Genomic DNA, 17,824 nt, shown 5'->3' with positions numbered 1-17,824 from the left:
ATCCATGTCTGGGATTTTCTGGTACCGCATCAACCTCCTCATTTTTGTATAGTTTTCTGACTGCATTCTAAGCTCAGAAAGAGATGTGGAGAATAGGGGGAAGCTTTACAGAGTGTATAAAAGGGAAAGTAGTTTCTCATTAGTGAGTTATTAGAAGGGTGTGCCAGACCCTGAATCAATGTTTGTCCTTTAAGCACCTTCCCAGAAGAAGTATATTTCAAAGCTACAGAATCTAGACTTAGGTTTGCATGTCATGGGGATTCTTATTGCCTAAATAATGGATGTTTTCTGGTTTCCTAAAAATGCAAATATTTTCCTCTTGGTTAAGCTGGATTTAGCTTTAATTGGTTTGTGGAAAAAAAAAATTATTGCTTCGGAATCCTTCTTCTGACTTTATAATTAAAAAGTAAAACTGCATTCCTCTTTCCCCCTCCCCGATACTTTCCTTACTTTCAGCAGCGAAACACTGAGGCAATTAAAACTGTGATTAATAATCACCTAGTTTCATTATACAAATCTATGCATGTAACTCATTAAGGTGGTCTACTAATTCATGGGCTATCACACTGATGCTCACTTGGCAGTTATTTTGTGACAAAATCTTAGAAGAGAAGAGGGTTGGCCATTAGGGATGCAAACCCAGAAGAAAAGTAGGGCTTCTACACAAGAGAGGAGAAGCTGTGAAAGATTCAGCTGCCATCTGATAGATTGTAACAGCAGACTGTCGTCATTATCCCTTCGCATATAAATTATGTTAATTCTTCTAAATGTCATCTCTATCAACCAAATGCTCTGATGGAGGTTGAGACACATTACAAATCAATTTCATGGAAAAAAATACCTTCATGATGATAGTCTTTGAAAAACTATGCTTTACAGAAGGAGATGGCTTTTTTTGGTGGCTCAGGTGCTTTTCTTAGTGACTTTCTGACTATGCGTGTGACTATTGTTGCTTTTCTGTACTGCATGATGAAGATGCATTTTCTGTGCAAGCAGTATATGGGAGGGGAAGAGGAAGCTTTTCTTATTCAGCACTGTTCTTTAGTGGAAGCCGGAATTCACAGTTACAAAAACAGGAGGAATTCTGATATTGTTCTCTCTGTTGGCTTCTGTGCAGTACTTCTTAATATTGTGCTTTCAGATGTATCATCCAAAAATAATGCCACCGTGTCCTGTTCAATCCAGCTTGTAGTCTTGTAACACTTATTTTTCTGTTTCATCTGCAGGTCTCGTGATCCGGGGATACTTGACAAAATTTCTTTGGCCAGTGTGGAATATGAAGCCATGAGGGAAAGACTAGGGGTGGGAGGCAGAACTGCAGGTTTGTCCTGGTCCCTGCCTTTGTGGTTTGTCAGTGGGACAAACAGATGCATTAAAAGGTCTTAAGAAGCCACGGATATCACCCACTAAACATTTTGGAACTGTCCTCTATGTAAACCCTTAAATGCATGCAACTTCTGTGCAATCTTCAGTTTCGTATTAATTCTGCTAGATGTGAGGGTGCATATGTTCTGTGGAATTGCTGACTATGGAGATGAAACCTCTGTGAAATGAAGTCAGCTTGTGTGTTGTAGTAATAACTTGTGTTATACTGCTTCATGTCTTCTAGTGTCTTTCAGTTTGTTTTCATGTTTATCTTGCGAAATTACCTTCCTCCATTTTAGTTTTCTTTTCATCTTTTTATCTGATCCTTTCAGTACTGGATAGCAGCGCTTGTGTTCTTCACTACAGTGGGCAGTCTTCCTTGGTGCACTGGCTTGTCCTCTCCTGCCTGTCATGTTTGCATAAGCTAATCTTCAGCAGAACTCTGTTTTCTGTGTTAGCCTGCAACTTCAACAGTATGAGTTTGCTTGAGACTGGCTGCGATTGGTATTTTGTGACTTGATTCTACCAGGAGAGAGACTTCTTCCTTTCCCTGCAGCACCTGCCTTGCACACAGCAACCTGCCCTTCTGCGCAGACCTGCTGTAATCTCTTGAAAACATTTGGGAGGAATGCTTTACTGCAACACAGATCAGAGATAGTCAAGGTAGAAAGTGAAATGTTAGCTTTTCACAATTGGCTGGGAAAATAGAAATCTCCATTTTAGGCTGCCATAAAACACAGTTTGCCTTTCCTCTGCTACGTTGCTCGCTCTAATTTAGTTGTCTGCTTACTTTCGAAGAGAATGATCCCACAGTGAGGGTAGTATTCTATATAAAGATAAATGGGCAGGGGAATTGTGTTTTCTTCTGCCCTTCTGAAATTGGTGCTGGAAAGCAGTGTGCCTGGAAGCAGCACATGTATTTTTGCATGAATTATTATTGCAGAGAAGGTTATTGGCAGCTGGTATTCTACGTTACAGCACATAAGTGCTTTTTGACTTTTGTAAAGTAAGTCTGTGCAGTCTGTGAAGCCTATATCATTCAGCATATATTATGTTCCTGTGTGACCTAAGCGACCTTTTATTTGCATAAGGTAGAACTTGGCACACTAGAGACTAATTTTTCTGAGCTACAGCTGCACCTCTTGTCCAAGATGGCACCTACTGTCTGCACTAACTTATGCAATTCGTTTGCTGTCCTTTGATTCCTGTCATATTTTGAATTCAGACTGTGGTTAAGCACCTGTTGGACATATGTGAACTTAATGGTAATGATGGAAATGTGCTTTCTTCCACGTGACAATCTTGCTCCTCCTTCAGAAATCTTTCAGGTTTTCTGTGTTATGAATTAGAGATTGCTTTTGTTACTTGAGTGCATTGCAGTTGGGATTGCTTTCGTGTATGTATAAGGCAAGTATTTGAAGATTAAACAGCAGTTTCTTTTTTCCCACGTGACGTACACAGACTTCATGCTTGCCTGAAGCCATCTCCAGGTCATCATCTTGTATGTCAGGTCTCCGCTTTCTCATGGACTTCCTGCTGTAGCCAAGCAGCAAAGATTCTCGTATGTATTTCAAGTCTTCCCTTATGGAGGAAACTCCTTTCTCTTGTCTTCAAGCTCACTATCAAGACTTCATGAAAAAGAACCTTGATTTGCTGAATTGACCTCCATTATTTTCTGTAATGGATGAGACCAACTGATATTGACATGAAATTTTTAGTGGACTCTATGACAAATGTTGCATGGGGAAGAAATCCTATGGATTGATGTCTTCAGAAGACACTCATACCTTCCTCTCCTTTGCATGTCCGGATTTGTAGCATTAGTGATGTTCTGCTTGGATTTAATTGTGGCCAAAATGGACTGCATAGCAAAAAGTCGATTCATGAAATTCTAAAGTTGTCTGTGGCATCTGACCTGATATATCCCATAAAGATTCCTGAAATTGTTCTGTAGTGTGATAGAAGGATGCACTTCCAGCCTATGATGTCACATTCCATAAATAAGGTATGGGTGGCTGCAGGCTGCCCTGCTTACATAAGTTCAATACAACCATCAGTTTGTGGCATACTGCTAATACATCATTCTGTTGAGTAGCATGTAAGCAATCCAGGATAGGAGATTAAAAATTAGATATTTTTACTGGAAGTTGACAAACTGATTTTCCCACAAGGAAGGAGGGGCAGTGTTATACCCATCTGTGGAAAAAGTAATTTCTTGCTTACCACTGATACACCAATTAATGTTTTGTCTCATTAAGATGCTTCTTATTTACCCCGATCAACCTTGTAAAAATGGATTTTGTCTTTCCAGTGTTTCTGAGTGTCACTTCAGTTTACATTTTTCAGTGTTTGCTGATGTGGAAAACAAATGAAAGTGTTGGTGTCAAGGACAGGAGCAGGATAAAATGTTTTCATCGCTTGAAGAAATATTAAGAGAAATATGTGAAAACAATTAAATTACTTGGATTAACGTGTTTGGAATTGTTGAGATGCCAATTTTTTCTGTAAAATGCTTTTGCAATTAAACTTTTGGAGTCCTGTTATTTTTAAGAAGTTGATGTGCTTGTTTGACAGTTGCCTCATTAAAATCCATTCTGATTCAATTTTAACTGCTTTTCTGTGAAAGAACTATTAGGATTGCTTTTTTTTGTATGCAAAACTGTCAACTCTGTGTTACTCTTTGAGAGGAAGTAATGTTAGGGATGTTCCTTCCCTCTTTTCTTCCCAAATGTATCCCCCTCTGAAACAAGGACAGGAGCTGGTTGTTTGTAGTGATGGGAACTTTGGTGATTGTGTACAAATAAACATCAGGGTACTTCCTGTCAGCTTTGGCCCCCAACTTGAGCAACTTAAAAACTGTCATCCCTTTTTTGACATCCTTGTCCTCCTTTGACCTCCCTAATTTTTCACCACTGGATTTGTTTTCTCTTCCTTTAAGAACCTTCTGCACCATACAAGTCGCCTCCCAGCTGATTTTCTTTTCCCCTGCTAGATTTTGTCACAGAGCCAAACTGTAGCCTTGTGCAGACAATTGTGAGAACAGCCCTGAGCACACATCCTTGTGGGAGGAGTTCAGATGATTTCTGCCTGCACTGCTGCACCTTCTGAGGTTGCAGTAGTGTAAGCAACCGTGTCTTTGTGCTGCTTCTGTGGTCACATCATGTTATTTCTACTGACCAATGAATGCCTGGTATGTCTGCATGCCAGCATGCTTGATTTGAGTGAAACTTCTGCTTTGTTAGAACTGACAAACAGCATATTTAGGTTTACCTTTTTTGGAGACATTGTAAAACACAAATTCTGAAATTATAAACATAGCAAAACTTGAAAAAAGATCTAGTTCCTTTCTAAGCTTTGCTGCTGTATGTGGCATTGGGAGCAGATGGTAGCCAATCATGTTCAATTTATGACAAGATGGTCCTCATATAGTCTTAATTTAAGACAAGACAACATTCCTACTGTTTTTCTTCTGTTTGTAATTCCTCTTTACTCTGTTGTCTTTCAAGTGACTCGTAGCTAATAATCATGTAAGGGAAGTGATGTGGATTTGAGAGCTTTGAGTTCTTTTAAGAGGAAAAAATAACTCCCTTTTCCTCAGGCATATTCCAGCTAATGATGGATTTTGAGGTTGAAATGAGTTGGTTGCTTGTTTTGGTTGGTTGGGTGTTTTGGGATGGGTTTTTTGTTTGTTTTTGTTTTTCAGTTGCTCCAGTTTAGTTGCATCCTTCAGACCCATCCTTCACTTCTCCCATAGGGAATTCTGCTCATTAACAAGAAATAGTTTTTGCTTGTTCTTACTCACTGCTTCTATGATTGACGTTTTTCTAGTGTTTAGAATGTCTTGGTTATATGCAAGATCTGTCATCCTAATTGCAAAATCAGTGGACTCTGTATTGTACCACACATACCATTGTATGTGAAAATCTATCCACATCCATTGTGCAATGCAAGGACCAATGTTTCTAAATCCGACGTATGGGTTATAATAATAAACCTACCATTCTTAGGCTGTGGGCTTTTGATTCTTATCATTTGATGGGTAGGTGCTGATGGTTTGTGTGTCTGAAGATAAGAAACTGGCGTTTGGGAGATTTAGACAAGTGAAGGCTTGAAGCTTATGGCTAGCTGAGCAGCTGGGCTCTTACTGCTGTGAACTGATATATGGAGACCAGTACAGCGCAAGTTTTTGAATGTTTGCCAGGTTTTTGAACAACTGCACCAAAGTAATGACAAGCTAATGCAGCTAGTATGTTTTCAAACACATTTTTGGATGGAAGCAGGAAGGAAAGGTGACTGTACAAATCAGACTAGATATATAAAACCATGTAGCTTCAAACTCTAACCTGCAACTGAGTGAAAAAAAGTGTGATTCTGATGGCTTCTGTCACTGAACTATGGCTAGTTTGCAGTCTTTGTTTCAAACTGTGCTGGGAGGGATACGGGCTGAATAGTCTATTCTGTCATTTTTCAGCTTGGACTTATGTTTTGCCCCGGTATAAAGACAAATGCAATATGGGTTTATCATGTTTGAGTCTATTTGTAGCTACAGGACAGCATCAGGCAACTCTAGTTGTAAAAATCAGTGTTCAGTTTAGGCTATGTAAACTTCATTTGCATATGTATCATACAGAGTTAAACTTAATGCTGAAATGTAGTAATTTCTGTTAATTACTTAATGAAGTGGTGAAATAATATTTGAAAATATTTGAAGTAATATTCATGGAGAAGTAGAGGAACACTGTAGAAGGGACTGTTTTTTCTAGTTGAGTATGGCTTTAGGTCCTGATCCTGAAGTGCTTAGGCATGAGGTCAACTTTCTTCTTGTGCACGGTTCCACTGAGTTGGCTGGGCTTACCCTCCTGAAAACAATGACTCTCCAAATTGCTTGGTATGTCATAGTTATAGACTGGAACAGAAAGAAAATTGAAAGCCTCTCAAAATTTCTGTAAAGACTTATTCAATGAGAAAAAGTCTAAAAAAATACTGAAAATAGTGTTAATTCAGTAATAGAATTTGAAGTTGTTGTACATTGCTAACCAGGTGTGTTGTTGTATTTAGAATCTTCCTTCATAGAATCCTAGAATGGCCTGGGTTGAAAAAGACCATGATGATCATCCGGTTCCAACCCCCTGCTATGTGCAGGGTCGCCAACCAGCAGACCAGGCTGCCCAGAGCCACATCCAGCCTGGCCTTGAATGCCTGCAGGGATGGGGCACCTTCATTTCCTTCATGCTGTGTCTTTATATCCTGGTTTGTCATCAGGCATACAAGTGTATGTAAATAATTCACTGCTATCAGAAACTGTTCCACATAGCAAAACTTCTGCCCTAGCTTGTGTATTCTTGGGGAACAGAACACAAATAGTACAGAGGTTTATGAATAGACCTGCTGGAGCTGACAGCCATTCCAGTGGTGACATGGGACAAGTTATTTTTGCAACAGCAGTTGTTTTAGAGATAATGAAAATACAAGGTTCTCTGAGAAGTGTTTTCTCCAATTTACTGTATGTTTTCTCCAATTTGCATGGCAGGTTGCTGCCCAACAGAAGAATCTGCCATTGCATTTTCTTAACCATGCAGAAAGCTTTGATTAAAGAGTTGAGAAGTTCTGTGGTTATAATAAACAGGGAACCTCGATTCTCCTGCTGATACATGGAAAAGATTCCAGCTGATCACAAGCACTACAATATAAACTGTAGGAAAAGAAGTAAAAGCAATCATAAAAGACATAAGCATGGTGCTCTTCCAGGCTTACTAACGTGCGTATGTTTAATTTGAATGTCATAAGAGCAAATATTTTGATGGTTTGTTAGAATTCCTTCCCAATGTGCATATTTGGTTAGGTCTGGTAAAAGAATTGTTACTGATTTTTTAATTTATTTTAAATACTTACAAACAAGGAGTTCTGCCTGCCAGAATTCTTGTTTGCTACATATTGGTTTGACTTCCTTGAGCTGAGTAGAAGAATTATACATGCGTAAGCTGAATAGCTGGCTGTCTGGGAATTGGTAAGAGGTATAGTTTTCAGTCTGGAGTAAAAGTACCATGGGATTCCTCTATCTCATATGGGCAGTTATAGTTTTATTAAATCTGCTCTAGTGTTAGTCACTAGAAAGAATTCCCTCATCTAATTTACTTGAAATAATATTGCTTAAGCCCAGGACGCTTGCAGAGAAATCCCAAGCTGAAATTCTAGGTCTATAAACATACCATTTCAACCCCTCACCTTTCAAAATGAATGTTAACAACTGTATTAGTGTTGTAAGTCTTCTCGGAGGAAGTTTCTTTTTTCTGGTATGGCACTTCAAATTCCTGCCTCGGTTGTTTTTGTTTCTTCAGTACTGGAGAATGAGAGGCAAACATAGTTTGGACTGGGGCAAGAGATGCAGGAAGTATCAGAAAGCACAGACCCAGCAGGATGGCTGAGTCCTGGGGAAGGGACTCCAGAAAATTCATCTAATGCCTTTCCCAGAAAGAACTGGGGCTTTTTTTTATCATCAGTGCTGCATGTGCTCTGAAACAGCAGTACATCTGCTGATCAATAATCAATAGTATCAATAGTAGTATCAATAGTATCAATAATGGGAAGTGTTGGAATGTCAAAAGATTTCAGTTATTTTACAACTCTTCTATGGAAATGTTCTACTGAAGAGCATCTGCTCACATAGGTGAAATGTGGCTGTACACACGCACACAGGTTTCAAACACGTGCTATGAACTTAACAAGCAGAAGGAAAGGGTATCATATGTCTTGACAAAGAGTGACTAGGAATTCTCTTCCACCTTGCCCTCTTAACAATCTGTTGCTGTTAAAGGGGTCTTTGTAGGATAAGTGGGCATAAGAGAATAAAATTATATAATTTGCGTTCATTCTTGAGGTCATTTACCTACTGCAGTGCAGAAATGGTTCAGTCTTAAGCTTGGTAAGTTTGGATTTGGACATGCAGATTCCACGCATTCTTGAAGTGGTTTTGAAAGAAAAAAGTAGGAAATGTGAAAACAGAACTCTAGCTGCAGCCTAGTTTCAGAATTTCAGTTATCTGGAAATGCACGTTTACCACGCCTAAAAGAGCTATCCACATAAGGAGAAGAACCCATTTTCTACTGGGGGAAGCAGTGCCCTCTAATGATAATTCTCGGTATCTTAAAATAAGTGAAAAAAACAGCTTACGGAATCCAAAGCCAGAGAGCTTCTGTATGTCAATTCCCTGGTTTTGTTCTGGATGAATGGTAGTTTCTTTAACTGTTTGTTTGTTTGTTGTATGGGGTTGCATAGTCCTTTTCCTACTATGCTTTGAGAGCTGGTCAGGGTAGAAGCAGGACAGAGTGCATTCATGTGTGACAAGGAAATTCTGGTATGGCAAATAAAACATTACAGGTCTTTGAAATTGTCATTCTTACAGCAAGGAAGGATTGTGATAAAGGTTTCCAGTTGGCTAAAGCTGATGCTGTGTGTTGGCTGATATGTTAAATATGCACACTTGGGTCCTCTTGCTCCCTAACCGGCAGGAGCTGTGAATACGTAAATCCATGTACTGGAAGCTTTGCAACTGCTGATATTTACATAGTTTTGTCTCTGTAGAGCTGGCTTTTGTTGGGGGAGCCTGCAGTAGCCTCATACTTGAAGAATACTGCCAGAACTCAGGAGCTAGAGCATATACAACATGGTGATAGCTGCTTCGTGAAGATCTTACTGCAGCTAAGAACACCTGTGCATTTGTGAGCTTCGCTGGCTCATCAGAGTAGTAGAAAACTACCCAAACTTTTTCTTACTGAACGTTTTCTGATCTTTCATGAATTAGATGAGCTCATTTAGGGGTCCGACAAGCACTGGAGTTCATGCAAGATCAGAGAAGAAAGAAGAGGGATTCAGTAACTCCTGGGTGGTATCTTGCTTTCACTTCGTACAGTTTCATGAAACTGTACAATGAAATAATGCAGGAGCACCAACTGTAGAGAACCATCTCCTTTTTAAAATCCGAAGTTGTCATTAAGTGTATGACTATGTAAGTCAATCCAACTCCTGATTTCCGTGCTGGTGCTCTTATCTGTATGTTTTCTTCTCCTTTCTTTGTGTTAAATTGTTCCCACTTAGAACAAGTTAAAACTGACTAAGCTTTTTTCATGAACATCTCTAGAGAACTACTGAATTTGGAAGGGACCCACAACTACTGTAGTCAAGAAAACGTTTAGAAAAGGCAAGACTATGGAAATAAACATTTTAAGTTATCTTGTTTTCTGTGAAATGAAGCAACCAACCCAACAACAGTGCTGTACTCTCTGGTGCTAGTTTTGAAGCCGAGCTGAGATACTGACAAAATGAACAGAAGGTATGAAATCAAAATTGCTTTGGGGCATGGGTGGATGGGTTTGGAAGCAAGATCATGTTACTGATAAGAGGAAATAACAAATTCCTGGCTTTCTCCATTGGGGTTCTTTCTGTGTGTTCAAATGTAGGAAGAATGTTTATAGCAGAATGTTGTTCTGATTAAGCATAATTCAAAGAATGTGGACTTTCTTACCTTCTAGAAATTTTGGAATGGAATTCAGTCCCATGCAATTCAGTTTTTGCTTCTTCCCTTGCCTCAGTAGAACTGGTGTATGTTATTCATTGGCTAGTTTGTATAGGGGTAGCTTAATGTGGGTACATCCCTATCCTGAATTGCAAGTCTGTTGTATTTAATCATGTGTTAACTCAGTTTATTCTTTGAGATTTGTGCAGTAATTGTATTGCCTGCAAAGGAACAGTCTGAAGCTGGGTGAAGTATATGTGTACTCTATAACATACTTGCTGAGTTTTGCAATGATGCCTGGCCATGCTTGCCTCGTTCTTGTGTTCTTATATTCTCATCACAGCTCCTCCATCTTGTTTTCAGATAGTCTTCCTTTGTGTTTGAAGAAATCTTCCTTTTTTAGGAAGCAGTTCTGCGTCTACTTGGTCTGGCCTGTTTCCAATCCAGTATCCCATCCTGGACTACAACCCTTTCATTCCTGTGGGTACCAGAGGCAGGATTTGGTCTCTACACTTTCCAAGTCTCATTTAATCTTTGTCCATTCTCAGCCCTCTGTCCTGGACTCCCTGTGTCTCTTTGCTGCTGGAATTTGCTCTTTTACGCACATGGTGTCATTAATTTGGTGCTTTCTTTGTCTCTCTGAATCACTTTGACATTATGTAAACTTCCTGTTTTCATACAACTCATAAATGGCTGCAGAAGAAATTCTGAGGTCCTTCTTAGGAAGTAACTGTTAAATAGGCAGCTTTGGTTCAGTACCCACCAGTGGCACTAACTGAAAGTATCACACTGCAGTTCTTGAACAATTGATACCTGCGTGTTTGATTATCAGTTAAACTGTGGTATAGACTACAGTTCACCAGCTTACCACAGACAGTTCTTGGTTTGTACCATCAGCCATGCCTCACCATATTCTGTTAGCTTATGATCAAGGTAAGGTCATGATGTTCCTGTAGTAGTGTGTGTGTGTAAAAATTCAGTCCTATTAAAAAAAAAGTGTTAAATGCTTCTGGTAGTACAGACAAGAATAAGAACAAAGGTGATTTCTGAAATCTGTTTTACTAGTAGGTCTCTTTGGTAGCCGAGTTCAACAGACTTGTAGCAGAACTCAGCTCTAACAATGCTATGAAAACGTGAATCACAGCTCTAGACAATGACAGCATTAAAGAAATGCTAAAACAACAGTGGAATGGAGGGGAAAGAGAATACAAAGAACAAAATTTAACTTAAAATTGACCATGTGTGCAGTGTGACAGACTGTGCTTAGATGGAGAAACTGTATGAGGGGAAAAAAGTATAGATCAACATCAAAAGTATTGTCTTCTTGCACAGGTGGTCTTACAACTTCCTTGTGGTTAAAAACTCAGACAGTAGTTTCATAGCTTACTAGCCAGCATGTGTTTAATGTGGATTTGATGAGCAGCGTGATTTCTGTTGAACTTGCCCAAATTAATTTTTTTTTTTTAATTCAGATTACAGAATACACACAGTACTGTCTTCACCAAGAGCTCTTCTGGGACTTACTTATGTCCTGAACTAATATGAAGGGTGAGATCTATTTGTTTATGCTGTCATGTAGTTTTGCCATTCTTGATCCACTAGTAGACACTTCACAACTAGATCGACCGTTTTATAGATCCAAAGCTTCAGAGAAAAGTTCTGGCTCTCTTGAAATTAATGGTAATTTAGACTCTGAATCTGTGGGAGCTGGGATTTCATTTGGAGTCTTTGACCTTTGTGCGTGGTTGTTGATGATCAGCCTGTAGGAAAGTTGCAGTTAGCACTGCAGCTCTTTCTAGATTCTTCCAGCATTCCCAGTCCTGTAATATAGCTTCACAGAGGAATTTCTGCTATGAAAAATTTAAGAGCAATTCCTGCAATGCAATACCAGATTGAAAAATCATATGTTTGTTCAGCTAAAACAGCAGTGCTCATTCCTATTTAATGGAATCACTGTATCTGAGTTTTTTCATATCACTGATACTTACTAGCTGGGTTCCAATTTGATGGTAAAATATGAGCATTGTCTCTTTACAATCCTGAGGGAGCTTCAAATCACAGAAAAGTCTGTCCTATCACTTAAACAAAAATCTTTCTTGTTATTGTCCTTTTGCTGCTGCTACTTTTTTTTAATGATGGAAGAATTTCAGTTCAACTCTGAAGTTCTCTAGTAGTGAATTCCTTGAACTCATTACAGGAAGTCTGCTGAGAGGAAGGAACCATCCACAGGGTGAGGTGGGACTGAGCCTGGTTCTAGGTAACAAAGGTGCAGTTGCCAAGCTCTGAGACTTTCTGTATATGACAGATACTAATGCTGTCACCTGGCCTGTTCAGTGTGTTTGTGGAAGGTACTCGGATATTTCAGTGATTGAGGATGATACAGAGTGATGCAGAACAGGCAAGAATTCTTACTTCATCAAGACACTTGCTTTTTTCTTCTTTAGTTCTTCATCATGCAAATGAAGAGAGTTAACATCATAGATTTAGACTGGGAGCTGTCTGAAAAAAAGACTGTCTTAGCCCAAGTGCCAGCAGTATTTAGGAAATATCACTGTAATCCAAGTAAGGATCTGTAAGCAATCCTCTGTTTAATCACCTGCCTCCAATGAGTTTTGCATGTGTTTAAGAGGGTTAGGCATTGGCAATAGTCGTTTCTTGTTGGCCTTTTTATTATTTTTTGTTTAAGATAGACTTGTGGTATTTTTTTTTCTGCTTGAAGCGTGCTACCTTATATTGTTAAATATTGCAATTGAATCTTATTTTCATTATTCTTTCTCAAGGTCTGGCCTTTAAGAATGTAAGCAGAAATGACACCCGTACAAGGAGGTGGCAGAAGTCTTGTGAGGTCTTCTGAAAACAGTCATTTTTTATTTGCATGGAAGAGTAGTCAAAATAGATCAGGAAGATAAAGTGTATTCACAGAAAAGAAAGAAAAAATGAATGACATGAGTGAATGCAGGAGCCAGGAATAACCTTCTGACTGGACTTCTTCACCTACCCAGAAATTATCAATATAATGAAAATGTAGTTTTTAATCATTTTGAAGCATAAAGGTAGTGTGCCTGTATATATATTTATATCAGAACACTTGATTTCTTTGTGGGTGCACTAATGGAAAACCATAGACTGTAAGTGTCAGTGTGCATGCAGTTTTTTAGTTTAAAAAATTATTTTTAGCATACTAATGGGCACTATCTTGGTTTGTTGTCTATAGAGGCTCCATAGTAAATGCCACACAGAAAAGAATGTTAACCTGGTTCTTAAATTCACCATTTTTGACAATCTATATCTTCTATTCATTGGACTGTGTAGTCTCTTCTGAATTTCAGTCTTGCTGCTCCTTATTTGGGTCAGTGTAAAGTGGATTTCTACTGCTTTTTTGGAGATGTAGCATCACATCATTCATTCTCAAGGAGATTTAACGAAGGGGACATGGTTGCTCAGTGCTGCTTCAGTTTTGGACGCAGTGCTACTGCTAGGAAACTTGTGTTAGAGTTAGCAGCTGGTCATCACTGGGGAGGATTGAGCTGTGTAAAAAAAACCCGAGTCAATGAAGATGGCATTTTCCCATCTTATACTTCTGTACGTGGGGGAAATCACAGGTAAGAAAGCTTGTTTCAACTGAGTATGAAGTTGGGAGAAGAGGAGAGAACAGGATAAAACAGATGAGATTCAGGCCACTGGTAGTCATAGAGTTGGTTTAGTTGCTACCTGTGAAGGAAAGATTCCCATCAGCTCCAGATCTCTCAGGAGACATTGTATGCTGAGCTTCTGTGATGAGGAGGTTCCGAGCTGGTGTCAGTCTGGGTGGTTCACTAGTTTGAATGTCTGGTTTGGGGAGGTATGTTCTCAAGCAAAGGCTTCTAAATATAAAACAGCCTTGTGAAGTTTTCATCTTATGAATATTCACTTGTTGAATTTACATTTTGTTTTTCATCTCTGAGCTTCCAGAACAGATCCTTACACAGAGGACATCCTTCCCATCTGTCTGAATAAACTCTGATGGAAAACATTTTGTGAAAACAATACCTTGTTGTTTTGTGTGTCCACAGTCTTTGGTTGGTTTCTTTTGGAACACTTTGCAGGTCCAGCCTTTGTCACATGCAAGCTTTAATAATCTAGGACTTGAGTGGAATTCTGATCTTCTGTTCATCCTTGAATGTGTTTACAATGATGGAGATGAAAATGTAACTGATAATGCAATTTGACCTTGGGAGCCTGAGGTTATTTGGGTAGCTGTTCTCTATACAATGAGTTCTTGATAGAGCTGGGAGAGAGCAAATGCGTTTAATGTATGCTTGTCAGGTGTCTGGAGTGGATGGTCTGGAACTGCAGGGAGGTTCATCCTTCAGAATGGAGTGTTATCACTGGAGCTTATGTGGGCACGCCCTTCTCTGTGTCAACATTTCAACTGCAGATGTCATGCTCCATGATCTTGTTGAGAGCGTTAGCAATTGCAGTTGGTCCCCTGCCTCCATATACACTGAAATCATTTTCAAAAGAATGAAAGATATAAATAAGGGTATGCATTCTTTACAACTGCCCTTTTCCCAAACCCCTGGAATGTTGATTGCTTCTAGACAGAGGATTTGTTGAGTTGTGTTATTCTGTTTTCATTTACTTTCTTTCGAGTTATGTATCAAGTTATTTCCTAATATGGTTTCATATGATGGCCAATGGTACAGATTGATGCAATTGCTCCAAAAAAGGCTTTTAGCCAGTAGATTCTAATTAAAGCAACTTTTTTTTTTTCCAGAGGACTGAAAAAAAAAAGGTCCTTCCAAGAGCCCAGTTTCTTTGTATCAGATGAATATATATGCAATAATTCGCCAGCTTGTTGGAGACAGAAGCTGAAATACGCTCGGAGCAGTTATATTCAACCATATGTGTGCACTGGCACTACCTGGAGCTTATTTTTCCTGCAAGGTGATATTTCTACCATGTAATCTTGCTGCTCCCTGCCCTAGGCAGTATTAGGGAGAATGTTTCAGAAAATTTGTCAAAATGGCTTCCTGTCAGAAGATTCCATTTTCATCGTGCCCATGGGAAAATGCATAGATTTAGTTGAAAATTCACGGTGCTGGGTTTTGACTGGCTTAAGTTTTTAGGGCAAGACCATATGCCCAATGGCAGAAGCACTTGCATTTACAAATCCTGCCCTCAGGTTCTCTAGGGAGAATGTTTCTTTGATCTTCCTTGTGTCTTCCATGTGCTTAGTTACTTAAGCAAAGGTGGAGGAGAGGAGCTTGTCCTAGTACAGCTGTGCTTCAGGGATGGGGAGGGCAAAACAAACAAAAATCCACTATAAAAATTGTTATTAAAACTAAATAGTAAAATTTTACATGTATGGTAGTTTTTCAATGACCAAAGTCAGATGCAGCTGTGAAGATGATGGGAAGGGGGCTAGGTGGTAATTAAGGAGCTGCACTGCCCTGATGTGACATGGACTGCTTGTTTTACCGTGAGTCTAATGTGATGGGGAGGGAATCACCTTGTCTCTAAAGCTCATCTCCCATCCAAATCTGCGTCATCGCATCAGACTGAGAAGGCAATGCTTAAGAAAACAAAGAGATGTTGCAAATGCACCTCTCTGTTCCAGGTGTCAGGAGCATTTCCTTAAAATATTTTCTTCTGTGTTAGAGAGAATCTGCCTAAAAAGCTAACCTAGCTAACTCATTGCCTGAACCATCCTCAGCAGGAGGGGGAGATGGAATGAATGATTTGCAGTTAATACCTACTAGCCTCAAGACTCGATGGAAAGATAAGATGGGTATTTACCCAGCAGGGTTCAGTGCCTGAGAATCTCTGATTTTCTTCCCTCTATCACTGCCCCAAAACAGTCCTCCATAATTCCTTGCCCTTAATGTCCTAAATATCAATCAGCCTGTTACTCCTCATTTGGAGCATTTGGGTTCTCTTCATGGGGCATTATTTCTTATCGTTCCCTACAGAGCATGAGAAGTTATATCTCTGAAAATCCTTCCTTTCTAACATTCCCTGGTTTAGATTAAAAAAAACAGCCAATACTCAGGCTTTCCCTGTTTCCCCGGTCCTCTCAGTCCCTTGCACCTAAGTTGGCTGTATCTGTGAGGCTCCAAAACCTGTAAGTGATGCTGTTTGCCTCTCTGGCAGAGAAGCTTTTAAATCTGAGTGTAAAATAAGACTCCTACAGCAGTAAACAGAGTGATCATACCACCTCCTTTGAAGTTGCCATTTAAATAACCTCCAGGGCTTCACTAATGCAGGAAGCGAGCAAGAGGAAATAATTCCCCTCTCCTCCCCTCCCTCCCTCGTGCTCCCCTCTCTGAAGCATGGAAATGGAAATGAATTCTTTGGCAGAGGAAGGACACTGGTGTTCATGCTATTGCAGAAGAGATGAACAGTTCTGACTTGTAGCTTAGCTAATGAGTCAGCACATTCATTCATGGACGCAATTTATTAACCCGTAAACACTGCACATGATGGTGTTATCACTGTGATAAATTAGTTTTAATTTACTTTATAATTTATAAGGTAGTTGCTACATCAGAGGGAAGCCTGTGTTTGTTCATGTGTCCTGGCTTGATCCTAGGGAAGGAAGAGAGGATCTAGGAAACAAAAGGGAGGGGTGGCAGCAGGATTGTAGGAACAGAGCTGGTTGCAGGCCACTTTCTACTGATCTCCTAACCCCACCCATTCTGGCTGGTGCTGCTAATTCATGAGTGGGTGTGTGTTCCCAGGCCTCTAGTTCTGCATCTGAACTGATGCGTGGAATTTCCTGAAATCAGACAAACACATAGCAAGAATGTAAATGAGCACGCATGACAGCACTGGAGGGTGTTCAGTGATGTGCTGCACAGGAGATCATCCTGTCCTGAGTAGGATGCAGCTGCTGGAATGTGGATGGCAGCAGGCTTGCGCAGTGCTGGAGGGGTCGGGACCAGGAGGTGCTGAGGATCCTGGAGAAGCAGGATACTGTGGATATTAGGTGTTTGTCAGGTAGTTTAAGTAGTCAATGCTTAAATGAGTTCACTTCTTTAAGTGATTTATTTGATAGTAAGGTTTGTTCAAACAATTAACAGTGTAGTCTCAGAATAAGCCTGAGTCTTACCAAGCTGCCCGAGGTCAGTTTCTCCTGGGATCAAAGGACACAGTGCTCACAATTCCTGCATTTTCAGTCTGTTAGGGGCTTATCTTTTATAAGGAAAACTATATGCATGCCTGAACGTATTACTACTTCAGCCTGACTGAAATGTGGGGAGTTTTCAAGGCAATTATGCCTGTGCTAATCATAATTTGCTCCGTCGTCTAGGAGTACCTGTCCTTATGTCTGTGTTGATGTTAAATTGCTGAACAATTTGATTAAGTCATTTAATAAGCTGTGTAATTGTGCTACAGATATTCCTGATGCATACATTATTTTCATTATCTGAGTTATCACCACCCATTGTTACTATTGCAGTGCAGTAACACTTAGAGGCTGCTGTTAGAATTGAAGCTCCATTGTGCTAGGTATTGTATAGCTGTTCAGTAAGCTGCAATCTCTGCTCTAGAGAGATTACACCTCTACTGGTATGCAACACCCCATTATGGCACCCTGTAGGTTTCAGTTAGTTATTTTTCCTAATGTTGCTATGGGGCTGAGAAGCTGTGATGGCAAAGGAGCAGATGACTCAGTGTGCCCAGAAGGGAAGCTATGGTGGTGCCACTGGTACAGAGCACCTGGCTGCTGCTGTATTCTTATCACAGGGCTCTGTTTCCTTCCTCTGTAGTGCTCAGTCAGCTTCCATCTGCGTGTAGGATAAGAGCAAGTCCTGTAGCACCAGGAAGTAGCAGGAAGCATCAGTTTCCAGCTGTACCAACCTTGTTGGTCTCGGTGTCTGGTAAGTCCCCTGCTGCCCGTCTTCCAGTTTACTCTCCTCTCAGCATTGCCCTCTCCTCTACCATAAATTCTGTCTGATCCCTGTC

General features: G+C 40.0%; 1 protein-coding gene across 7 annotated transcripts in view; it reads left to right on the top strand.

Annotated features, from left to right (window-relative positions):
* HMG20A (high mobility group 20A) overlaps positions 1-17,824 on the top strand; it is a 168,868-nt gene that overhangs the window by 39,927 nt on the left and 111,117 nt on the right. For 5 of the 7 annotated variants that reach the window (XM_031616345.2, XM_090148669.1, XM_090148668.1 and 2 more), the window contains exon 11: positions 1,227-6,268. The exons of 1 other annotated variant lie outside the window; for it this stretch is intronic. The gene's annotated coding sequence lies outside the window, so the exon portion shown is untranslated. Of the gene's footprint in view, positions 1-1,226; positions 6,270-17,824 lie in introns of those variants that run through there. One more of the 7 variants, XM_031616346.2, reaches the window with a different exon arrangement.

This window comes from Phasianus colchicus, chromosome 12 (genome assembly GCF_987193195.1).
Source record: "Phasianus colchicus chromosome 12, bPhaCol1.hap1.1, whole genome shotgun sequence".
Classification (NCBI taxonomy): Eukaryota; Metazoa; Chordata; class Aves; order Galliformes; family Phasianidae; genus Phasianus; species Phasianus colchicus.
This window is presented reverse-complemented; position numbering and strand designations above follow the sequence as displayed.